Raw genomic sequence first — 26,732 nt, 5'->3', positions numbered from 1 at the left:
TGTAGGTCTAAACATGAAAAGTTTTTGAAACGTATTTGCTGTGACTGTCAATTTTTTAACAGTGATTAATTCCACTCAGTTAAGTAACACTTGTTTAACACTCCCAGAATATTTTGCACTTGCTTATTAATATGAAACACACTTTCTTCTCATTCTGTCCCATTGTTACTGTTGTATATACTAAAAATTCACATTCATATAATACATCTATTTTTCAGACCCTGAAAAGTGGTGTTCCTTCTCAACCATTTCACTACTCACCATACTGTATACTTAATTCCAACAAAATTTCTTAATTTATCAAGTCAGTATTTTCTTCTAAGTTAACAGCTTTGCTTAATCAAGTTAAATACTGTGAGCAAATGTTCATATAATGCATTCTCTACACTACCCGAAAAGAGCTTGTGCTGGTCAAAAACAGATAATCCCTGGTTGGAAGCATGCTGTACTTTATTAACCAAACCTTTATCCACAAGTCTCCTTTCTATAACCTGTTACTTAACCAATTCTTCATTTTCCATCCAGCAACTTAAACAGTAAATGCCACTATTATGCTTTACTTCTCCCTTTTATACTAAATTCCAGTAAGGCTTGCTTGCACTGCATCAAGATTTTTCATGGTTTCAGTAATTTATTCAGTTCCATACAACAAATAAAGCCATAACCATTTTGTTCACAATTTCCTTTGAACTGTACATGGAATTTTGTTGGGTTGTGGTGGCTGCTGCATGCATTCCACACAATTTTAATCAATCACTTGTCAATGATTCCGCCATCAAGTTTCACCATTCATACTACCAGCCTTTGTTTTTGTTTTCCTTAGATACAACCTCTTACTACCACACAAAACTGTTTCTGAAATGAAATATGGAGACAGATTGCACAAAAAGTCTGATCCTCTACCCAGGATTAGTTAAAAACATACGAATGCTGTCTAGTTTTAATTTAACATCTATAAAAATTTGACACTGTCATATATGCTGAGTGTATTCACTAATAGCCCATCCATTCCTTTTCTTAAGAAAATAAATATCCCAGATCTCTTCCTCTACAGGTATTTCTGCTGCAATGCATATCATAGTTTTATGTAAAAAAAATCCATTTATTTAAATTACTCCAGTTTCTAGATAGTATTTGCACATTAGTATTAACAGGTGACTAGATTTCTTTCTTTACTACTGATATGTTAAGGCCACTAATCTAAAACTGCTACCTTTACTTCAAGCCTCTTTGTAGCATTTTGCACAACATGGACACTGCCCTAAACAGCAGGGCCTTTATGTGTAGCAACAACAGAGGATGTACACACATCTCACAGACAGATCTGGCAAAAGAACTCCTGGCTTTGGAATTCATATGGAGTGTTATGTAATGTTGGAGTGAATTAAAATTGTTAAAACGTATACTGCATGAAAACAAAAGAAATGTTAGCATGGTTTGTTTTCTTTTTTATTAATGTACATGTTAAAAAAGTGTGACTTAAGGACCACATTCATACTTTAAAATGTCAACTGTAACCACGTTACAAAAGTAGCAAATGCCCTGATGGAACAAGTCTTCCACATTTTGACTGACAAAAAATAATAATACTAGTTAAGTCACTTCAACAAGCACTGGATATTAACACACTTGTTCTTTTTGCAGTGCTGAGCTGATAAAAAGAAAAATACAGAGTTACCACCTGTCCTTCTTTGCGCAGAGCAGTCCCTCTTTGAGCAGCTGTGTCCTGCGAAAAAAATCTAAAAAAATAGCAAATTTCCTGTGATTTTTTAAGATAAAAAATATTTCCTACAACAATAAGCTTTATTTTGACAAAAAAGTGAAGGTCTATCCTTTGCACTGGCTGTGGGCATAGTTTATCTGCAAAAACTTAGGTTTCTGCAAAAAATTTCCCACTTTGGGTATTTGAAAATCTGGAAACCCTAAACAAATGTTAAGGGTGTCTTCTTAAAAAATAAGACCAAGCCTAAAAAGAATTAAATGAAAATTATATACCTACCATAATGATACAGCTGGACTGGCAAGTCCATCTTAAACAACATTAAGGGCCAACACCTATAGAAATAGCCTAATATATAACAACTTTTGTAGACTACTCTCTGTCCCTTACCCAAAATGCAATACTGATTAAGACCCTTTTCCAGATCTTGGGTATGCAAAAGGCAGATGAAGCAGCAACTACATACACAGGCAAATTAAAACTCCATCTTAAAGCCCTCCAAGGATAGTCAAGACTGAGGCTTGGGAAAGTAGGGAGTTTGCGGTGAAGAAGCTAGAACCTCCAATCCAGATCTAGCATTAGAGCAAGCATTAAACTTTTATACCTAGGATTGAAAGTTCTGCCTTCATCAACTCAAGGACAGAGTCCTATGCTTATCTTCTTGACTGACTCATTATACTAACTCCTGACTGGTTTCTTGTATAGCCGTTTGGTAATTCACAAGTAGAAACCAAAGAAATACTTAAGGATGTGTTATTTAAAGCAGTCATACAAATTAGCTATGGCTCTAGAAGAATAAACCCTGGACTCAAATACTAAAGATTTCTTGTATTTTTGAAATGAGAAAGCCACTAGGACAGAGTTAATTTGGACACTGTGGTACCAAAGTTTGCTTTAGAAAAAAATACAAAAAGTAGGGATTTCTTTCTGATTGACTTTGTTCCATCAAGGCAAAATCTTAGCGGTCTATGAACATCCATGCAATGTAGAAAGTACTTACTTTTGTTTGAAACTTTAGAAAAAGATTGGTAGATTGACTGGTTCAGGTTGGTAGCTGATAGGTATAAAAGAATGATCAGTTCTCTTGAATACACTGCCTCTATGGAACTCTAAGTAAGGAGGGTTCACAAATAAAGCCTCTGAAATTCTCCTGGCTAAAGTAATGGTAGAAGAAAAGGGTCTTCAAAGACATAAATTTAAGACCTGATGTAGCAGCTGGTGCAAATGGTGACAAAAATCAAGTTTTCTAATACAAAAGGAAACATGTCCTCGATAGGAGGCTATAAAAGGTGCCCTTTGAGAAAGTTTTAGAAACCTTTAGAAGGAATTATGCTCTAGTGAAAATTAGAGATGGCTGCCATATGACCTCTGACTGAAGAATAAGTCCTAAATCAAATAGCCAACATAAAGAATACTTGACAGCCGGGGCATGAAGATATCTAAGCCTGCAATGAGAGAAGAGAAATTAGTCCAGTTGCTCTTATACGTTTTTGATGTATTTGGTCTTTGAACAGAACTTAATATTTGGACTGCCCTATCCACGTTCCCTGGCAATTACTGGAAGTGGAGAAACCACACAGCCATCCACAGAGAAGGAACATCAAGGTGAAGCTTGCTAGATAGATGTGGTAGAAGGTTACTGACTGGTCTTGGATACAAGGGCTAGTCCAGAAGATGAGGCCAGAACAAGAGAAACTGCGCTTGTTGAGATAAAAAAAATTATTTTGGCCTTGTAAAGGTTGACCCTCTCCAGTAAATTTAGATTAAGGGAAAATGTAAATGGGTTTATTTCTAGAGGAGAGCATTCTCTGGGACAATCTTCAGATAGGGGAAGGAGGGAAAAGAAATTGCTGCATTTAATACTGATTAAGGATGAAAACAAGTAAAAGCAAAGTTTACCACCAGCTTTAGAACAGACTCTGTACTACCGATGTAATCAGAGGTCAATAATTGGGCACCAACAAGCAATGGCTGAGATGGTCTGCTAAAGAATTAGCTTCTCTTGGAATGTGACTGATTAATAAGGTCCTCCCCGCCCTGTCATGGCCCCCTGACAGAGACAGTAAGAATGGGTCCCCCCCTGCTTACTGCTATACTATATCATAACCATACCGACATTGTAGGTAGCAGTAATAGCTACAGGATGGAAGTCCAGAAATGCCTGCAATGTGAAGAGGATAGCACTCATTTCCAGAACATTTACGTGCAGATCAGTCTCAATCTGTCACCATGTACCTTGGAACATCTGTTCCTGAAAATTATTTAAAATGGTCTGCACAGACAAGAGCTGGATTCCTGCAGCTTTCAACTGCTGTAATCCTTGCTTTTCAGAAATAACACTATTAAAAAAAACACTGGACCAACAAGATGATACCACTGAAGCTTGAGTGTCCACTGCAGCACTCATGAGGCATCCAGCATTTGGAACAATGTCAAGTGTGGCTACTATTAGACTGAGTGCTTGCAGACAAGGGGAGTTGAAGCCATTTGACACTGCAAAATCTGAAGAATGATGTTCAGAAGTCAATGAATTTGTCTGGACTACAAGCTTGATAAGACAGATTGTCCAAGATGGACTTAATGAATGTAATGAACTGACTGGGCACCAGTTGAGTTATTGCACGTGATCTAAAAGGGCAGGAAAACTGATACAAAGATCCCTTCAAGATTATGAGGCTGTCGAGACACAAAGCTACCAAGAGACAGATATTCAGTTGTGGAAAGACGCTGGTGCTCTGCAGCCTCAGATGCACTGTAACCACACTTGGTAAATCCCCTGGGAGCCAGGGTAAGAAATGGCACCATCTGAAAATGGAAGTAACAGGTGCCTATGCAGAAGCACAGAGACCTCTTTGACTCCTGTGTGTTACTTTGGTAGGTAGCCAGGTGTCCTTGATATCCAAATAACCCATCCAGTCTCATTCAGCTCAACATAAAAAATGGACTGTTCCATAACCATGCAGAATGGCTCAAACATCTTTACTAAATTTCTTACACTGTAGACAATGATATGGGTATGCATACAATAATAGAAAAGAAAACAAACCATTGCAAATATTTTTCATTTTTATGTATTATACATAGGTTTTCTTTTTAACAATTAAAATTTACTCCACATTGCAAAAACTGCTCAGTTACTGCCCTCCTTTAAACCTCACTTCTCCTGAACTTATTCTGCATGTACTTTTCCACAAATTCCACGCATGTCTATGTAGTTTGTTCCATCTATTTTCTAAAGATCACATCTCCAAGTTCCTTTATCCCTTTTACAATATTCCACACTTCAATTACAGTTGGTTTAGATTATGGATTTCCATTTTCTAGTAATTGCTTTATAGGTAGCCAGTAGCATTAAATGTTGTAAAGCCTTACCATATCTGGACAATAGGGATCCTATAAAGCAAATCAAAAGAAGCATGTATTTATTTATTTTATTTTATTTATCCTTTCCTTTTAAGTTAGTCCCATTAGGCTAATGGCCTCTTTTCATGGGAGACCAGAGGTGGTATTTATACTATTAGCGGATATTTGGCTAGGGCATCGAGGAACATCCCCCAACTGTCATTGTTGTGAGTGGGAACCATTTTTGAAGATCACTTCCTGTTTCTGTTCCAGGCATGGAGGCAGCCTGGAGAAATAGGGAGGCAGATGGAAAGAGGAGGAAATGATGGAGTAGTAAAAGAGATGAAGGAGAAAGCAAATATCGAGACTGCAGAATGTGTGCAGGATTCTGAGGAAATATTTCAAAGAAACTTGTTTGATGGAGATGAGTCAGCAAATGATGGATGTATAATTACAACCCTCCAGTTGGGAGGGGTTGTGGGATGATTTACCTGGTGCAAAGTGAGCCAGAAAATGAAGAAGATGTTTCCTGGGGGACATTATGGGCAAAATACAAAAGGAGGATGCAGAGACAATCCTGAAGAACAGTGGTGAGATGGAAAAGAAAATATATGCAAAGAAAGTAAAGGAAGGCAAATGTGGAGTAGCAGAAAATAAGGCAGAAGAAAATGAAAAATGGAAGTATGTGGTAAGGATTCAAAGTAAAGAAGACAAAGAAATGGGCAAATATGAAGTGTGGGACAATTTAATATCTCCTTTTGGGTATAAAGGCACATGAGGTAAGAGCATTTATTCTTATTAACAAAGAGAAATTTTGTAGCATTATATCTGAGACTTTTTTCAATGGAAAATGTTATTGGAGAATACGAAAAAAAGAAAGACTGTAACCCATGGAGTCTTTATGTGAAAAAAATCATTTAACAGGGAAACACAAAAGATTCATGTACAATTTTGAAAAGAGGTAGAAAGAGAGACACTGAAAGGACATTTGAAAGTTTTATGTGAAGTACTGAACACTGAAAAAAATTTATGACAAAAGGGAAGTTATGGACTGGTGCCTGGGATTGATATATTGTGTCAAAAATAGAAAGAGAAAAAAATTATACATATACCAAGCATAACAAATGTGGAGGGAATAGAGGTGTTGTAAAAATACTGGGGACAACACAAAGCATGCTTCTTTGTGGAAAAGAAGAACATTTGATAAACAACAAAAGAAAATGTTACATTTGTGGGCAAATGGGACAGGATACAAAACATTTTAATTGAAATGTTATAAATGTAACAAAACTGGACATTTGTGGATGGATTGCAAAAATGAAAATAACAGTAAGGAGGAAAAAAGAAAGAGAAGAAAATGAACAAAGGCAAAAAAATAGAAGTAAAAAAATAAGCGACGAAGAAGACAAACTGAGAGGTAGTAAAAGGGAAAAAAGAATTCTACTGGTAAAAGACAGAAAAAGAAAATTTAAAGGGATAAGTACAAAAGTAAAAAAGAAAGGAAATGGATGAAGAAGAATTCATATAGCTAAAGATTGGAGCTTGCTATTATGGTTAAGGTTAATAGGGAGAAGGTGAAGCAGTTATTGGTTCAAGGAGTTTTTGCCTTGATAGGTGGTTAAGCTAACATGGTTAACCATTTGTTCTGCTGTCATCTTTCACACTGATGAATTGTTTGGCTTTGTGCTCTGCCAATAAGTTTTTATTTCAGTATTTATTTTAAATGAGTTGTGAAGCTGATACTGTATGTTTTTTTTAACATAAGATGTTATCAAAAATAAGAAGTAATATGATGTTTAAACGTGAAGTTTGTTATGTGATTTCGTAAATATTCCAATGAACGATCATTATAATGGAACACTGTGCTGTACCACATTGGCTAGGTACTAGCCAATGAGGTAGTGACATTAGAATGAAGCATCCATTCCCATATATGTTATTCTTACCAACGACAGGTTAGGATGTTTTTGTAAGGTTTTGATAGGATGAATTTTATTAGACTTGAAAATAGTTGGTTAAGTCGACTTAATATGTACATTAAATATGCAAAATTGATTTTTTTAATTGCTTTTTAAATATGATTGGATATTTCTTGGATATTTCTTAATTGTTTTGACTATTTAAGAATGTAATAATGAAGTGTTGTTTAATGATCTGAAGAAGCAACAGCATGCTGTGAAAGTGCTTACCTTGTACAGTTTTAAACAGTTGTAAAGTTTATACCCTGGCCGTGTTTCGGCTCATTTATTTTTATTTCATTTTTACAGCAGTTTTTGGACTTTTCATAAAGAATGAGCCATTCATCCTAGTTGCTGGCACTTTTTTATTTCTAATTATGGTTAAGGTGTTTGACTCACAAACACAAGTTACAGTGTTTGATTCTCACCTCTGGAAAAGAAATTGGTTAGGCATACAATAGCCTGTTAAGAAAGCTAGACTAGTAATTAGCTACAAACTTAAGAAACCATGAATCTAAGGAAAAGGGAAAATGAAAATTTTAGACTGTTTTCTATATATGTGAATAGTATTAAGAGTTGTTGTATCTTTCAGCTTTTCCCGGTTAGGGGTTGCCACAGCGGAACTCTGGTCCACTAATGATTGGCAGTAGATTTTTACGTACAGAGTTGCCAGCCCTGACGCACAACCTTCAACGAAGGTACACCCATTCACGCATGTCTCCACACAGAAGACGCTTTAGCTGAGAATCGAACAGGACAACGTCTTACTGTGAGGTGACAACGCTACCGCAGCAGAGTATAGTAAGAAAAATATGAATTTTGCAGTGGTGTAATACATGTGATGTAGATGTAATCATATCAGAAGACACAATATTTTTAACAAGTGAAGAAAGATTACAGAGAAACTATGGGGAGGAAAGATCATTTGGAATTTGGGAATGAGAGATGTTCTGGAATAGCCGTATTCTGCAGAAATACAGTAAAGATATTAGATGTAACTTATTTTTCCAATAAACATCTTTATTAAATTATCATATATGATGTAACTTTAGCTAAAATGGGACAATTAACCACTGTAGATTTAAAATGGAAAAAGCAAGTATATAGAATTATGGAAAGAACAAGTATATAGAATTATAACATTATATGCTTATACTAACTGTAAAGAAAGGGAAAGCTTATTTCATCAAATTTTAAATTATGTAGTGATAAATATGAACATTATAATGGCAGGAGACTTTTACTGTGATTTAATAGGCAAGTGTAAAAAGAAAGGAAATGATACAAGAAAAATGTTAGAAGTTATAGAATGTGGTAACTTAAAACTTTGAGTCAAAAATTTATGAACTTACAAAAGGGGTGATGTATAGAACTGAAACTGATTTTATAGTATCAGAAGGTTTAGTTACAAGAGAATGAAAGTAGTTGAAACAGGATTTTCTGATCATCTTGCAATATGGTTAGAGGCAAAAGAAAACAATATATAAAAACAGGCAAAGGAATAAAAAGGAGAAACAAGAAAGCATGGAATGAAGAAGGAAATGTATTAGTAATACAGTTATGGAAAATCATATTACTATGAGAGCATTTTATAAAACTTGTTCTGAATGGTGAATGATATTTAAGGAAGAATATAAAAAATGTTTTTACAGTGGCAATATGATGTGAGAAAAGTAGATAGAGAAAAATATAAAAACATATAATGATGCATTGGAAGACTTAGAACATAATGACAGAAAGTACTTTGCCAAAGAAAAAGAATTGCGTGGAAGAAATCAAGAAAAAAATACAAAAACTGTTATATAAGCAAATATAGATTCATAGGTTCATAGATTAGTACTAAGCTAACTGCCCTTGCTAGCCATTTTAAGCCTAGCCAATTATCCCTTGTGGAACTCAAACACTGCACCTTGTGTTTGTAAGGCAAACACCTTAACCATCAGGCCACCCTAAGCAAATATATTTTTTACAAGGCAAAATCAAGTTACTTAAGCAGATTATTAAAGAAAGATTGTAGTGTAATGACAGAAATAAAATAAATTTAAAGGAGAAATAGAATGAACTCAGGAAAAGATTATGAATAATGTAGTACAATATGTGCAAGAAATGTTTAAAGAAAAAAAGAAGGTAGTGAACAAAAACATGGAAAAAAAAACAGTTAACAGAAACAGAGAATAAAGAATAAGAAAAGGAGATTTCTTTAAATGAGCTAGATAAAGTATTAGGACGAGTAAATATAGATTTGGCTGCAGGCCCAGATGAAATATATATATATATATATATATATATATATATATATATATATATATATATATATATATTTAAGATTTTGAATGAATGGTTGAATGAAGGTTTTATGTATAGCATATATAGTATAAAGATGATGGATTGTCAATAATTATTTTTGAAAGTTACAGAAATTGTGGATGATATTATGAACAGAAAAGAAATGAAAATCATGACAGAAGATTTTAATACGGCATCTGGCACAATTGGACATGAAATCTTATGAGTAATAATAAAAGAATATAATACAAGTGAGAAAGTTAGGAAATTATATATATCAGCGTACAGTAATAATAAAGTAAAAATACTTGTAAATGGCTGGTTAAGCCAAGAGGTACATATGAAGAGTGGTATAAGACAGGGATGTCCACTGAGTTTTACATACTCTTTGCATTAGTTATGAATGTGATAGTATGCAAAATAAATTAGAAAATGAAGGAGGCAGGGTGTATAACACCTAAAGGTTTAAGAATTCTAGTTCTGTTTATATACGCAGATGACATTATAATAACTGCAAAAAACAAAATGTGGATAAAAAAGTAATTTACACAAATGAGTGTCTAGAGATATAGGGATGGCTTTAAATAAAAAAGTAAAGGTTTAGGTGATGCAGAAAAGATCAGGCCTATATGTTTTACAATTAATTAAATTTCTGTGTTACGCATAAAATTTGGGAATAAAGATGCAAGTACAATTCAATGAAGAAAAAAAAACAATAGAAGACAAACAGCAAATGTCTTTTCTGGAGAACATATACATTATCATTCAGAAAAAAGGCTTATTTGATAAATGCAGTACTGATGGAAAATAACATATTTAGCAAGTGTATTTATGTTGCCAACAGCATCTGAAAAGGAATTATTGCATATATTTTTTTTTTTCATTTATATGGGGTTTTAGATTAATCCCAGTAAAAAGAGCAGTTTTGTATGTAAATAAAGGAGGAGGTTTAGGATTAATTAACCCAGTGGTATATTCTGCTTTATTAAATTTGTACAAAGTGTTAAAGAGGATAAATGAAAAAAGATTAGTAGTAAAACTGAATAAATGTAAGAATGATAAATTCTGGGGTATGGTAAAAAATAGTAAAAGAGAAAAAAAATGTATGAATTAAAAAATACAATGTTACCAAAATATTTTTGTGGAAAATAAAAACTGATGATATAGAAAAAAAGATAGACAAGTATGATATAAGAATGCAATGATAAAACATTACTATGTAAAACCATGGGACTAGCTAACAGATGAAAAAAATTAAAGCTATAAAAATAAGAAGCAAATGGTGTAATCAGAAAGTACAATGTCAATTTTTTAATTATTTGTATAAAATTGTTATGATATTTCTCTTATATGTTAAAACAATAAACTTGTTTTGAAAAAAAAAAAGAAAGTACAATGTCAAGATTTTTTGTAGAGACTGGTAACAGATAAATTGCCAGTAAAAATAAATATGTCATATAAAAAGGAAAAAAAATGCTATAATATGTTTACATTGTCAAGAAGAAGAAACTATGCAGCATGTGTTTTTGAAATGTAAAAGAGTAAAAAGGTCATAGGAAAAACAAAGATTTTTTGAAGACATAAAAGATGTAGATAAAATAAACATGGATATGATTAAATATGGATATTACAAGAATAAAAGCAAATAACAGGTTAAAAGAATAGATATAAAGTTTTTTTATGTTATAAGAGTTATACGGAATGAAAGAATAAATGCAATTATGTTGAATGGTAAATGGATTATAGCAACATTAAGTAAAATCAGATGGTGGTTATGGAAAAAGGAGTGGGGGTCTAATGGGAATGAAAATTTATCATGATTGTAAAGAAAATAATGAATATGTGTAAACAGATTTGTACATTTATAATTCGGAAATATTTGTGAATATATAAATACTTTGTAAATAACAGTTATTTTTGTATACAAATAAAGGACCCCTTCTCTTTTGATAGGTGCCATGGAATCCTTTACCATCTGCCTGAGCTACCACCAACTCAAGCAGAAGGCACCTCAGTTTAATATCTCATCCAAAGGACAGCACACTCAAGACTAGCACCCCCTTATTCCTTAGTTACAACAATTGCTACATCAACATTTCTGACAAGGTACTTTGAAGGGAATTTTTAAAAATCTAAAAACTCATTGCATTCCCCCCAAAATAACATGTTCCCAATTACCTCTTTCTGTCCCATCACATCTCCAGCATTTCCTATATGACGAAAAAAAAACTCTGTGACTGCTCAGGGTATAAAAATATCTATGCAAACATTTCCAAACAAAAACCCTAAAGCATCTGGACCTTGTTGCATACCTGGGAACTATACAGATGTGCTCCAATTGGTTTTTGGTATATTTCCTTATCATTGTCTTTTCCCACTCTTTTCTAACCTCCGCTAATTAATTCTTACAGTTGCCATGTAATATTTTATATGCCCTACTAAGTATTCCCCTTTTTAAAAGAGACTTCTATTCCAGACTCAAAAACTCTACCAGACCTGCACTTCCACTTAGCACTCCCCTATCCCTTTCTCACTATTTGGTAGGGAAGGCAGTCTAAAACCAGCATTTCAAACTTCTGTTTGGCTTCATCCTACTCTATTACCTTTCCCTCTCTAGTTACTGGCTCCCAATACCTTGATTCTTTTGCTAATTTTCTCCAGTAAATTCCAGACTCCTGTTAACCATTTTTCTAAACCCATACTTGCAGTCATTCCTACTATAAAATCTTTTCTCCGTTCCATGTTGGTTTAGTTCTAAGAATACTTTGTTACTTTCTAAATAAAAGTAAAATGGCGGTGTAAACTTTGGCTCTAGATTATTGACACTGTTGAAGTGACACCCCGATCCCATGTGTAAAAATGGGAAAAGGGGTTGGATGGATGAGTGATTATTCTCCTCCTTAATGATTTGCATTCAAAATCCTACTCTCTCCTTACGTCTCAAACTCCTCCCCAATTCATTATCATCCCCTTCCACTTTGATATATAACTTTTTCCTTGTGTCATGTATATGTGCCTTATCTATATAGCTCTAAGGAATTTTTCAAACCAGGTAATCCTAAACCACATTGTTCAACTGGAAGAATAGACTTGTCCTACTTGACTCTTGCCCTCTTCCCCTCCCAAATAAGTTCCAATCACAACCTCTACGCTGGTTGCTAAAAATATGCCTGACCTGTATATAAAATGAAAGGGACTAAATCATTTTCAATGCTTGTGTCTTACTCTCCATTTCCATAATCAAGAATTTCCAGTTTCTCAGTTTTTGCATCATTTGCTTAGTCTCTTCCCACATAAGCTCATCTGCAAAAACAGAATACTTTAAGCCATATACGTAAATACTACATCTCATCACATTCCTATAAATATGGGTATTGCTGAACCAGCTTTTGGGTATGTTGTTTACTACAACAGCCTTTGTTTTATCCACATTAACTTTATATCTAGAAAAGACATGAAACCATCTCAAAATGTTCCACATAACTGAAATACCCTTTTCTGGATTTTTCATACATAAAATAACTTTACTCGAGTACCATATCAGTTATATCCTTGAATATGCGAGTCCCTTATTTTCTTAGCAAGCGGCTCTAAATATAAAGTAAATAACAAAGGGAAAGGAAGACATACCCTACTTAATTTTGGTAAAATTATGCAGGATGTCTGCCAAAAGGAAAGATCATGGAGTACATTTTTGAAGAAGAATTAAATGCATTCTGCAATATCTTCTGCAAATAAACATATACATGGTGGGCCAATTACCATACTGTTACATCAACTGTGGCACCTCTCCAAAACTGGGTCATCACAATGGTCCATTTTGTTATGATCCTGTGAAGGAGGATGTTAGTAAGTGCTTGGACATAAACGGGAATATTCTAAAGTATTTGAGAGGCAGTTCAGTTTCAAAAAGACTCCATTGACCCTCCAGAAAAGTACAGTTGTGTACAATTACCATAAATGTAGATGTTTGAGTGTATTTGCTGTTGCAGTCATCACACTTGGGTTATCTGCCTGCAGGTAGCCCTCAGTCAGCCCGAATACCAGAGTCTTGGGATTTCTGTGTCAGATGCTGTCGCCTCTTCCATGATGTCAGGTCGTCAGTGGTACAAAGCATGCAGCCAATGGCATTACATCAGTTTTTCTTACCCCAAATGTCAGCAGCCCCCAAAATAGGAAGCAATTACATAGTGTGGAACACCTTCAGTAAAAAGTAAATACCATAGCCATAAGATATGGCCAAAAGGAGGCTAGGTAGAAAGCATAGAAGAGTCAGGGGGCTGGTGGGAGGGTAACCAGGACTACAACAGTGAATACACTCGAACATCTACATTTATGGTAAGAGTACACAATTGTCCTATGTTCTTCGTGTTTCACTGTTGCAGTTATCACACTTGGGTTGATTCCCAAAGCTGAGGAAGGGTGGAGGCAGTCAAGAAATAGTAGGGCTGGCTAGCAGGTCTTGTAAGACTGCTGTGGCAAATCCAGCTCTGGATTTAGAAAAGACAGGTAAGTGGTAATGCTTGGTGAAGGTGTAAATCCCAAAAAAAGGGAAAGGAAGGACCTCGGAAGCTTTAAATCCAAATTAAAAAGTTTTTAATCCACGACAGCCACAAGACAAGAAAAATCCACTACACAGCAACGGAAAGGCACCAACACAAACGCTATTAAATCCAAGTGTGTACAGAACTCCAGGTTGCAGCTTCCAGGATGTCCCTGGTAGGGACTACCATAAGAAATGCTGTAGAGGTTGAGGTAGCCCTAGTGGAATGAGTTCTGATCCCCTGTGGGGTAGGTTTTCCATGTTGCTAGTAGCAGTAGTGTGCTATCCATTTGGAAATAGTTTTCTTTGAAATGGCCTTGCCCTCTGCCCCTGTAGCAAAGCTGGGTAGCAGCTGGTCAGATTTTCTGAAAGGCTTAGTCCTGTCAAGGTAGAACCTGAGTTGCGTGTGCACGTCCAAGGAGTGCAGGATCCTTTCTCCGTTATTCTGAAAATTAGAGAAAAAGGTTGGTAAATGGATGGATTGGTTTAGAGCCACACTGGATACCACCTTGGGCATAAAAGATGGGTTAGTCCTGTGGGAAACCCTGTAAGCATGGAAAATAATGAAGGGTTCCACAGCCATTAGTGCCTGTAACTCAGACACTCTTCTTGCAGAAGTGATGGCTAGAAGTGAAGTTGTTTTCCAAGAGAGGAATTTTAACTGTGCTGTAGCACCAGGCTCAAAAGGGGGAAGCGTGAGCTTCTCTAGTACAAAGAGAAGGTCCCAGGCGGGGTGGGCACTCTCCTCGGGGGTCTTAAATTGTTAGCTCCTCTCAGGAACTGTTTGACCATAGGGTGAGAAAAGAGAGGTGGCTCAGTATTATAATGAGCTAAGATGGCCGGGCATGAATCTTAATAGTAGAAAAGGATAGGCCTTTGTGGAGCAGCTCTGCTTGGTAATCTAGGATTTGAGGTAAGGCACAGCTGTGTCCTTTCCTTGAGACTGGCTCCAAGAACAGTATCTTTTCCATTTTTCTGAATAGGATTTCCTAGTACTAGGCCATCTCGCCTCAAGGATGATGTCCAGCACCTGTTTGCTGAGGGTTGCTGGTGGAGTATTCAGGGAATAAGCCAGGCTGCAAGGTTCAGGATTTGCAGCTGAGGATGCAAAATCTGTCCCTCTTGCTGGAACAGCAGGGATGGGGTCTGACGTAGGTGCCAGGGTGGCACTGCTGCCAGACTGCGTAGGAGTGTGTACCAGTGCTGGCAGGGCCAGTCCAGAGCAATAAGGACTGTCCTTGGTTTGTCCTGTTTGATCTTGAGTAGTACTTTTGAGAGGTGGGGCAGAGGGGGAAAGGCATAAATTGAGAGGTTTTCCCATGTAAAGGATAGGGCATCCACTTTCCATGTTTGGCTGTGGGGATTTCTGGTGCAAAATTTGCTCAATTGATGGTTTTGGGGGGAGGCAAAGAGGTCCACCTCTGGTGTCCCCCACCTGTGGGTTAGAAGTTTGAATGAGTTGGGTTCCAGTTTCCACTCGTGTGGGTCCAGTAGATTTCTGCTTAAGTCATCTGCCATTTAATTGTGTTTGCCTGGCAGGAATTGAGCTTGCAGGTGCACTTGGTTGCTCAAGGCTGTGCTCCACAGGGCCATGGTTAACCTGCAGAGTGGGTAGGAACGAGTTCCCACTGCTTGTTTATGTACCACATAACTGTGACGTTGTCTGTCTTTATCAAGAGTTGTCCTGGAAGGATAAGGTTTTTGAAGGCTGTCAGAGTACTCTGTACAGCTAACATTTCTTTTTGATTGTTATGTAAGTGAGTTTGTCCTGGGCTCCATTTGCCTTGAATGCATTTGCCAGCCATGTGAGCCCCCCATGCATAGTCTGATGCATCTCATGTCAGGGTTTGGGCGGTGAAGGGTTGAGTGAAAGGGAGTCCCTTGTTGTGGTTGCAAGCCTCTGCCCACCAAAGGAACTCTGCCCTTAGACAAGGAATGATAGGAATAATCGTTTCCGGGGTCCTGAGAATGTTGGCACCAGAGACTTTTTAAGTACCACTGAAGTTTCCGCATATGCAGTCTTACATATGGAATTAGTAGAATGCATGAGGCCATTAACCCTAGGAATTGCAGTATTTTTCTTGCAGACAGCTGGGTTGTGGTGGCCATTAGTTTGAAGTAGTTTGTCAAATAAACCTGCTTTTCTGGAGTAAGGAATGCCATCTGGGAAGTTGTGTTCAAGCTTGCTCCCAGGAATACAATCTTCTGGCTGGGCACCAGATGTGATCTCTTTTCGTTGGTGGTGTACCCCAGAGAAGTTAGAAGTCTCTTTACAAATACCAGATGCTAAAGTAGCAATTCCTAACTGTGCACCTGAATCAGGCAATCATCCAAGTATGGATAAATTTGAATATCTCTCTGCCTGCAGTATGCAATGGCTGGAGCCAGGCACTTTGTGAATACCCTGGGCGCAGTAGATAAGCCAAAGGGAAGTGCAGAGAAAGTACAGTTTTGTACCTACCATAAATGTAGATGTCCGATAGGTATGCATCTGCAGTCATAACATATGGGTTGTCCTGCCTCAGGCAGCCCTTCGGTCGGCCGGATTCCAAAGTCTGGGTCTGGCCTCGGCTGATGTCGCACTTTCCCCGACGTCAGAGCTTCTGGGGTATAAAGGCATCAGCCAACGCCATTTTCCTCAGTGTTTCTTGCCCCAGATGCCAGGTGCCCTCTAGGAAGGCTAAATTTGGTTAAATGTTGAAAATTCCAAACAGTAGCAACCAAAATATATATATATACATATATACATACAAACAAATACACCATAATAGATTCCCCCAGCTAGCTAAAAGAGGGGTAAGCACCCTAGGAATACCACAGAGGGGAAGGAGGGTGGGTAATCCTGACTGCAGATGCATACCTATCGGACATCTACATTTATGGTAGGTACAAAACTGTACTATGTCCTTCAAGGATGCATCTGCAGTCATAACATATGGGTAGAATACCATAGCCAAACTGGGGGAGGAGGTACTAAGATAATGATGGTGTAGTTAAGATCCCCTGTAAAACTGCAGTTGCAAAACCTGCTCGGGATCTGGAGTATAAAGGTAGATTGTAATGCTTGGCAAATGTATGCACGGAGCTCCAAGTAGCAGCTTCTAAAATGTCCTTGGTAGCCACTCCTCGTAGGAAAGCTGTAGTGGTGGCTGTGGCTCTTGTGGAGTGAGGCCTGATATTTTCAGGAGTTGTCTTTCCATGAAAAGAGTAGCAGAATCGAATGCAATTTCCTATCCATTTTGAAATTGTCTGTTTGGAAATTGCTTTTCCTTGCACTCCAGTTGCATATGCTACAAAAAGTTGGTCAGTTTTCTGCTGGTTTTAGTTCTGTCCAGATAGTAGCGTAGTTGTCTGTGTACATCCAAGGTGTGCAATAGTTTTTGACTCCTGTTCTGTGGGTTAGGGAAGAACGTAGGCAAATGAATAGCTTGGTTCAAGGATACCCTGGATACCACCTTTGGCATGAAAGTAGGATTGGTTCTCAGAGACACTCTATCCTGGTGAAAAATAATGAAAGGCTGCACTGCCATTAGTGCCTGTAACTCGGATACTCTTCTTGCTGAAGTGATTGCTAGAAGGAAAGCAGTTTTCCAAGATAAGAACTGTAAGTCTGCTGATGCTGCTGGTTCAAAAGGGGGTAGTGTTAATTTTTCCAGCACAAAATTGAGATCCCATGTAGGCAGAGGGGGTTTCCTTGGAGGTTTTACATTTTTGATCCCTCTTAAAAATTGTCTGAGGAGAGGGTGAGAGAAGATAGGAGGATCCATGTTGTACCCTGCTGAAACTGCTGAAGCATGAATCTTAATGGAAGAATAGGACAGGCCATTGTGGAACAGTTCTGCTAAGTATTCTAGGATGTGTGCTAGGTTTGCCAGTGTGACATTTGTACCCTTTGATGCACTCCAAATGAGGAATCTCTTCCATTTAGCTGAGTATGTTTTTCTTGTGGAGGGTCTGCGAGCCTCCAGGATAATGTCCTTGACCCTCTGAGATAAAACAGTTTGGTTTTGTTTTAAGCAATTTTCCAGGCAGTTAGCTGCAGTGTTTTCAAGTTTGGATGCAGGGTCTCGTAGTTGTTCTGCGTTAGAAGTAAAGGCCATAGGGGTAGAGGCCATGAGTTCGTCCGAGACATGCTTCTCAGTAGCGAATACCAATGCTGCCTTGGCCAGTCTGGAGCTATCAGAATCACCTTTGGCTGTTCCTCCCTGATCTTCAGTAGAACTTTGTACATCAATGGGAGAGGTGGAAAGGCATACACTGTTAGGGCCTTCCAGCTGAAAGAGAGAGAGGGGGTGTCCACCCTCCAGGCTTGTGGGTGGTATACTCTTGAGCAGAATTTCTTCAGTTGGTGGTTGAGTGGGGAGGCGAACAGGTCTATGTCTGGCATTCCCCATTTGTTTGTTATGATTTTGAAGATGTCTGGATGCAGCATCCATTCGTGAGCATCCGTGGTAGTTCTGCTTAAGCTGTCTGCTAGTGAATTCTCTTTTCCTGGTACGAATTTGGCCTGCAGTTGGATGTTGAGATCCAGGCCTAGGTTCCACAGGTCCATTGCCATCCGGCATAGAGGGTAGGAATGCGTGCCTCCCTGTTTGTTGATGTACCACATGACTGTGGTATTGTCTGTCCTTATCAGCAGATGTCCTTGCTGGAGGAATGATTTGAATGCCTCGATTGCATGCTTCACTGCCAGCATCTCTTTCAGATTTATGTGCAAATTCAGCTGGTCTTGAGACCATAGGCCTTGGATACACTTGTCTTCCATGTGTGCTCCCCATCCTAGGTCTGAGGCGTCCGTGGTGATGGTCTGCCTTGGTTGTGGTTTGTTGAAAGGCAACCCTCTGTTGGTCTGGCAGGCCTGAGCCCACCACAGGAATTCTTTTTTCAGGCATGGAATGATTGGTATCATGGTTTCTAGACTGTGCCTGTGTTGAGACCATAAATTCCTTAGGTACCATTGTAATTTTCTCATATGCAGCCTGGCATGCGGGATCAAGATTATGCAGGATGCCATGTAACCCAGGGCCTGCAGGACTTTCCTTGCAGTAAGCTGTGTTTGTCTTGTCAAAGCCATGAAGTAGACTGGGAGTTGCTTTTGTTTTTCTTCTGTGAGAAAAGCCATCTGAGTTATTGTGTCCAGATCCGCACCCAAAAATGTTATCCTTTGGGATGGCACTAGTCTTGACTTCTGGATGTTGACTGTGTATCCCAAGGCCTGTAACAGGTGTATGACATAGGCCAAATCCTTTATTAGTTTTGTCTTGTTGTCCGCTTGTATTAGGCAGTCGTCCAGGTATGGGTAGATTTGAATTCCCTAAAGCCTGCAATGTGCAATTACTGATGCCAGGCATTTCGTGAATACTCTGGGCAGTAGATAAGCCAAAGGGCAATGCTGAGAATTGATAATGCTCTGATCCTGCAAGAAATCTGAGGTGTCTTCTGCAATCTGGTCGTATAGGGACGTGCAGGTATGCCTCCTTGAGATCTAGAGTCACCAGCCAAGACTCCTTGCCCAACATGGGAAGAAGTTGCTGTAGGGTCAGCATCTTGAATTTTGGCACAATGAGATATGTGTTTAGTGCGGACAAGTCGAGAATAGGCCTCCATTGGGTTTCTTTTCTTGGTACAAGGAATAGTCTGGAGTAAAATCCTTGGCCTTGTTCCATAGATGGTACCCTTTCTATTGCTTTCATCTGAAGTAAATTGTTGATTTGTCTTAGAGCCTCTGGCTTCTGGTTTGGTGGAAGGTTTGGCATTCCGCTCTTTTTTGGTAAAGTGTGGAAGTGAAACCTGTATCCTTTGTCTATTGTTTGCAATGTCCATTTGTCTTTTGTAATGCAATGCCAGTTCTTTGAAAATAAAGCCAACTTTCCGCCCAAGGGTGCTACCAGTTGTTCCCTGGTAGGCGGAATCAGAGCCAAGTCATTGTGTCTGTCCTGTGGAAGTGGTTGTAGTTGCAGCTGTGGCAGTACTTCTCTGGTTGGCAGGTTGCCACTGACGACCCCTGTAGGCACCCTTTGATTGACCTCTGCCTCTTGGCGTCTATTCCTGCCCTCTGTGCTCTGGAGGTGTCTGGAAAGGACCAATTCTTTGAAGGCCAGTTTCTGCTGAACCTTGGAGGTTGGACCTGCAGAAAATCCTTTACTGTTTGCACAGATTTTACTTTTTCTTCCACTTTCTTTAGAATCTCCTGTGCAGGGGAGCCAAATAAACTTTGTTTCTCCATTGGAGCATCTAGGAGTTTAGCCTTGACATGGTCTGGCAAGGATTGCTCTTTTAGCCAGGCATGCCTTCGAATTACTGCTCCAGTCATAGCTGATCTAAATGAAGCCTCCAGTGCATCATAGCAACATTTTAAGAAATGATTACTGACCTGCTGAGAGTTGTGTACCAAATCCTGAAGGGACTTACGGTCTAAAGGTTCAGGAGAGGAAAGCTTTTTATTCAGCTGATCTAACAAATATTCCTGGTACTGTATCATATGGAATTGACAGTTTAAAGCCCTGGCAGAAAGAGTAGCAGATGTATAAACCTTTTTTCCCCATCTCTCTAATGCTCTTGACTCTCTTTCAGAGGGTAGGGGGTTTTTGGCAGTGGCAGCTGCAGCACCTTTTGGGCCCTGAGAAATAGTTTCTGGGTCTGCAGCATGGGCTTTATACAAGTGGAAGTGAGAATCCGGGACCCTGTAATATCTGTCAGGTTTGGCAGGGGCCGGTGGAAGAGAATCATGGGCAGAACTGACATCATTGCATGCATCATCAACTACAGTTAGCACAGGTGGAATGGCTAAAGGCCTATGCTGTGGCAAGTGTAAAAAGGTCCTTAGTCTTTTCCTAGAATCAGAGAAATCCTGACCCTGCCATTGAAAGTGTTCCCTCATTGAGTGCAAAGTCTCCCCAAAGGAAAATTCTTCTGGAGGGGAGGCAGAAGGAATAGAGTCTTCTGCATCTGTATCCTCATAAGGTGAGTATGGCCCTTCCTGATGGTCTGAAAATTCAGATCCATCCGAGGAGTAATCAGAGGAGAGAGGTTCAGGGGGTTCAGTCCTAGGCCTTTTGTCAGGAGAAGGTTGAGAGGCACTGTCTGGGTGAGGTTGGGAACCCCTAATTAGAGATATAAGGTCCTCAGCAAGGCTGAGAATCTGAGAACTTGAGGAAGGTCTCTGAGAGGTAGATTTTGCTGGTAAAGCTTTTGAAATTTTAGCTGCTTTAGCCCTGGAAAAGGCCTTAATAGACATAGAAGCAGGGGGCCTAACTGCCCCACGTGCAGGTGTAGAAATGTCCAAAGGAATGGTGTCGGACAATTCTTCTGCGCTTGCTTCTTCGGTAGGGATTTCTGTAGCCGACTCAGCCGGGGCCTCTCTGGCCTCGGTTGACGGAGGTATGTTTTTGGCAGAAGTAAGAACCGAGGACTCGGTTTCAGCCGAAACCGAGACACTCGTGGTAGGCCTAACCGTGGTTTCAGCCGAAACCGCGGCCCGCAAGTGTCGGTCCTTTTCCTTGCGTTTTTTGGCTAAATGTGTAGTCGGTGTCTCCGACGGCATTTTATATGCAAAAGCAGAGCCAAAAAACTCTTCTGCAAACTCCGACCGACGTCTAAGAGTCCGTCAGTTGAAGGAGGCACAGGCTAAACAAGCTGATACGTTGTAGTCTGGGCCTAAGCAAGGAAGGCAGTAAGAATGGAAATCCTTATGAGGTATCTGTTTCTCACAAGTTAAACAATTATTTACTTTGTCTGACATCGGCTGAGGCAAGAAAGAGTCCCCAACGGGGTACCTAGCTTTTTTAGAAGTCTTCGGTAGCTGAAATCTCTGGATCTGACCGACCGGCACTTGCGAACAGCTTCTGCTTCGGGCACCGCGCGGCAAGAAAGACTGAGGAAAATAGTGTCAGCTGATGCCTTTATACCCCAGAAGCTCTGACGTCGGGGAAAGTGCGACATCAGCCGAGGCCAGACCCAGACTTTGGAATCCGGCCGACCGAAGGGCTGCCTGAGGCAGGACAACCCATATGTTATGACTGCAGATGCATCCTTGAAGGACATCTGATAGTGCATAGAGGCTGCCCTGAAATGTAGATATTTTCTGCAAGTTTCCCTTATGGGGATGTGCAGATAAGCTTCTTTTAGGTCTAGGGTGACTAGCCACGAGTCCTTGGCTAGCATAGGAAGCAGTAATGTGTAAGCATTTTGAATTTTGGGACCACCTGGAAGGTGTTGAGAATGAACAGGTCCAGGATAGGGTGCCAAGAGCCCTCTTTTCTGGGCACCAGGAACAGTCTGGAGTAGAAACCCTGTCCTCTTTGCTCTATTGGAACAGGCTGAATAACCCTGATACTGAGAAGAGAAAGTACTTGCTTTTGAGCCTCTGCCCACTGGTTTGGAGGAAGGTCTGGCAACCTGCTTGGGGTTGGCAATGAGTGGAAGTAGAATCTGTATCCCTGGGATACAATGTTTAGGACCCATCGGTCCTGGGTAATGGACATCCAGTTTTTTGCATGCAGGGCGAGTTTTCCTCCTAGGGGTGCAAGTACTTGGGCATGACTGGGATGGATGATAGACAAGTCATTGTTTTTTTCCATAAGAGGTGACTTACCACTCCCTCTTTTTGAGGGGGGAGCACTCCATTGTTCAGATCTCTGCGTACCCTGAGACTGAAGCCTTGGTGGTCTGTTGCCCCTGGGTTTGGGCTGCGAAGACCTGGTAGGGACTGGAAAGGACCAGTTTTTAGAAGGCCAATGTCTACTGAATCTAGGTGGCTGTACCTTTAAGAAATCTTTTAACAGTTTGCATAGTTTTAGCTTTTTCCTGCATCTCTTTAAGAACCTCTTCTGCTTTTGTGGCAAACAAATGTTCCTGGTTTAATGGAGCATCTAGTAATTTTGCTTTGACATGGTCTGGCAAGATTTGTTCCTTCAGCCAAGCATGCCTTCTCAGTACAGACCCAGTGACAGCAGCCCTGCAAGATGCTTCTAAGGCATCAAAACCACACTGCAAAGTATGTTTACTGACTTGGTTTGCAGAATGCAGTAACTCTTGTAAATCTTTATTTTCTGCAAAATCTGGAAGCAACAACATTTTTTGTTTAATTAGTTCCATAATATGCTGCTGGTACTTCAACATGTGAAACTGGCAATTTAAAGCCCTGATGGCAAGAGTTGCACAGGTAATATACCTTCTTCCCCATCTGTCTAGCACCCTCGAATCCCTGTCTGAAGGGGTAGAATTTTTGGCTGTTGTAGTCTTAATACCTGTAGGTCCCTGGGAAATGGTCTCTGGATCCGCAGTGGGATTCTTAAAGAGAAATTTGTGAGAGTCAGGTACCCTGTAGTACCTGTCAGGCTCTCTAGGAGCTGATGGTAAAGTATCAGGAGTAAGACACGATTGCATGAAAACATCATCTACAATATCCAGGACAGGGGGTATAGCTAGAGGCTGAGGCAAGTCTAAAAATTCTGAGTCTCTTCTTGGACTGTGGGTAGTCCTGGCATTCCCAGCGGAAATGCTCTCAAGATATGCAAGGTTTCACCAAAAGAAAAGTCCTCCAGAGGGGAGGCAGAGGGAATGGAATCCTCTACATCTGAATCCTAATAGATAGATAAGGGTATGTCCTGGTAATCAGAGGCATCAGATTCATCGGACCCATGGCCTGTTGAATCAGAAGGGAAATCAATTCTTTGACTTTTAGAGGGGGAAGGCTGGCTTCCCCTGATTAGAGTTATAAGGTCTTCAGCCATTCTAAGCATTTGTTTCTGTGCCATGGGAGCCTGAGCATGCACTTTGGTTGTCTGCTTTCTAGGCATTGTGCGAACTCTGGGCCTGAGAAACGTGGTCATTTTAGTCTGAAACGAAGTAGTAGGTTTAATACGAACATCGGAAGGTCGGAATACACCCTCAGAAGCCGGTGCCTGTACAGCGGCTCCAGACCCATCCAAGGTAGAGACATCCACAGGTTCCATAATCGAAGAAGCGGCATACCGGACTCCGAATGGGTCTCAGCAGAGGTCTGTGAATTTGTAAATGTGGGTATCAGGGGCTGCAAAGGTGCCTCACTGAGTACTGGTGGACTAGCGACTAGCTTAACGGAAGCGTCGTCGGCGGTTTTGGACCTATGCGGTCTGTCTCTGTCTTTATCCTTATGTTTTTTCGGAAGATCGGTAGTCGGATGGCTTACCGAAGCTATTTCGGAATACGGAGAACAACAGCGAAAGAATTTAGCAACAAAGATAGCCCGACGACGAATAGTTCGGGAGTTAAACAAGGCACAAAACCGAGGGCAAGGAATATCATCGTCTTGGCCTGAACAGGTGACGCAGTAAGAATGAAACTCTCTGTGAGGTATTTGCTTTCCACAGGCAAGACAATTGTTAACTTTTTCTGACATTGGTTAGAGCAAGAAAAAAGAATCTCCAACAAGGTACTTAGCTTTAGAAGACTTCAAGTAGCGGCCAACTGGCACTTGCGAACTGCTACTGCTTCGTGCTCCCACGTGGCAAGAAAAGCTGATGTAATGGCGTCAGCTGCATATATTATACCCCTGATGACCTGATGTCATGGAAGAGGCAACAGCATACGAAGCAGAAATCCCAAGACTCTGGCATTCGGGCCAACTGAAGGCTACCTGCAGGCAGATAACCCAAGTGTGAGGACTGCAACAGTGAAACACAAAGAACATCTAGGGTTACCAATGAAAATTGCATTAGCAAGGAGACATAAAAGCTTGCGGCTGAGCATTATCATTTGGGAAGTGTGGATGGCTGGAAAACTGTAAACTGAACCAGGCATCCATACAAAGAATGTAAAACGGGTGTAAAAGCCCTGTGCTGTAAATGCAGTGCCAGCATCCGGAGGCTGATGAGGAGAAAGGCCAGCAGTGATAATCTTAGTTTCTGAAAGGTTGCTACAAAAGGGGTCACCTGAAAGAACTGTATCATGTAGAGTGCAACCCACTGATACTGAAGTGATCAGCAATGAAACAGAAATTGTGTAGGACATCAGAAGTGGAGCCTGAACTGACACCAGGAAAAAGGACATCTGAGCCCCTGCGTACTGGGAAGGCCAATGCCTATGTAAAACATAAATGCAATGCACAATCATCATAAATGGTGAGAAGGCAGTCAATGCCACATAAATGCTGAAGAAAGTGCTAAACTTACAGGAAAGCCCAAACAAATGTTCAGTGCCCAGGGACCATGAGGATAATGAGGACAGAATTGCAGCTTTTTGATCTTCTGATATCAAAATGCAATGCTGCTGCCTACACCAGTGACATAGAGATATAAAGCCCTAACTACTTCTAGATGACTCAAGTTTAATTAGTATTTTGGGCACCTGACATCATCATAACAGATGATGGACATGCATTTCTTTATATACACCTTACAGTTGATGCCTGGTGGAGGTCAGGCATGCATGGGTAGGTGTTGTCCTCAGAGAAGGAGAAGGGGTCACAACGGAGGTGAGATGATATACCAGAAAACCCACTAAATGTCTTTCCCTGTGAAGGGGTAGGGGTGTACAGGGTGCCTTCACCACTTCACAAGCACCAGCCAACAAGGACCAGATATAGTCTGGGGGAGGCTAGTCAGGTTCAGCAAACCTATAAAACATGGAAAGGTCCTCTGGAGCACCTGATGAACAACTGTGAGGAGCCAAAAAGAACAAAACAAAAGAATTACTATAGAAGTCAAATTATTTATTTTATTTATTTTACATTTCTTAACCAGGGGTGTCTGACTGAGCCGAAAAGGCCCTTTTTCAGCAGAGGCCCGGGGAGAAAAGCTCCACAAAGAAAAATTAGACACATTTAGTTATTTAGACATGATCAGTATACACACAAATTACAAGAGACATGTTTTTACAGTGGTATGCGGCACATAAACAGTTACAGTGGAGAGAACAAACAAAAAATATTAATTTTAAAAATAAAGGTAATTAATAGATTTGTGGTGTACAGCTGAAATTTGGAACATAGGTAGAATACATACATAGTACACAGGTACAGTACATACATTGTAGATTAGCCAGTGTTTGTGAGTAAGATTGAAAACTATTATCAAGTGCTCTAGATTTAGTATGTATATGTTATCCGCTTTCACTAGCCTGGGGAGCAATCATGGCACTGCCAACTTTGCTTGAGATGTTGCCCGATGAGGTCTTTAAAGGGGGCTTTGGATGATGTGTTTTGAATGCTAGTAGGGACATAGTTCCATTTTTAGCCACTGAACTACTATATAGTGCATCTCCAAAGCTATTGTAGCTATTGGTGACTTCTAGTAGCAGTTTGCTTGATGATCTAAGAGGCCTTTTGGCTGAGTGATGTTGTACTAGGTTTTTGAGGGCAGGACACTTACTGGGGAGGTAATAGATAGAAGGACAGAGGCAGAGCTGACTGTAGGTCAGGAGGTTGGGCAGTTCAAGCCAGTGGAGCTGTCTCAAAGCAGTACAGTGATGAGGTCTATATGAGCAATTTGCAGCAAAGCGGGCAATTCTGTTATAGCAGGCTTCCATTTTGCTTAGTTTAGTTTTGTTGAGATTAGTCAGAATGGGAGATGCATAGAGTAGGGTGGATAGAAGTTGGGAGCGAGCAATGGCTGATCTTGTGTTGTTGGTAAGAAATGGTTTGATACGGTAGAGTGACCCCAGTTTGGCATGTACTTTTTTAATAGTTAAGGTGAGATGACTATCAAATTTTAGGTGGGAGTCTATGGTTATTCCCAATAGCTTAGCCTGTGCCACTGGAGCAATTGGAGTAGCATTTGTGGAGTAGATAGTGAATTGACTGTTAGTGTTTTTGTTAGAACTGGTTATAATCATAAACTGAGTTTTCTTTGGATTGAGGATAAGTTGGGCTTTGGTAAGGCAGTTTTCAACATCAGAGAATGCT

General features: G+C 39.8%; 1 protein-coding gene across 3 annotated transcripts in view; it reads right to left on the bottom strand.

The window, feature by feature from the left end:
- The window catches only part of DCAF6 (DDB1 and CUL4 associated factor 6), a 2,031,218-nt gene that overhangs the window by 1,764,837 nt on the left and 239,649 nt on the right, over positions 1–26,732 (bottom strand). The gene's annotated exons all lie outside the window — the stretch shown is intronic.

Source organism: Protopterus annectens, chromosome 5.part0, assembly GCF_019279795.1.
Source record: "Protopterus annectens isolate FY-2018-M chromosome 5.part0, PAN1.0, whole genome shotgun sequence".
NCBI classification, from domain to species: Eukaryota; Metazoa; Chordata; order Ceratodontiformes; family Protopteridae; genus Protopterus; species Protopterus annectens.
This window is presented reverse-complemented; position numbering and strand designations above follow the sequence as displayed.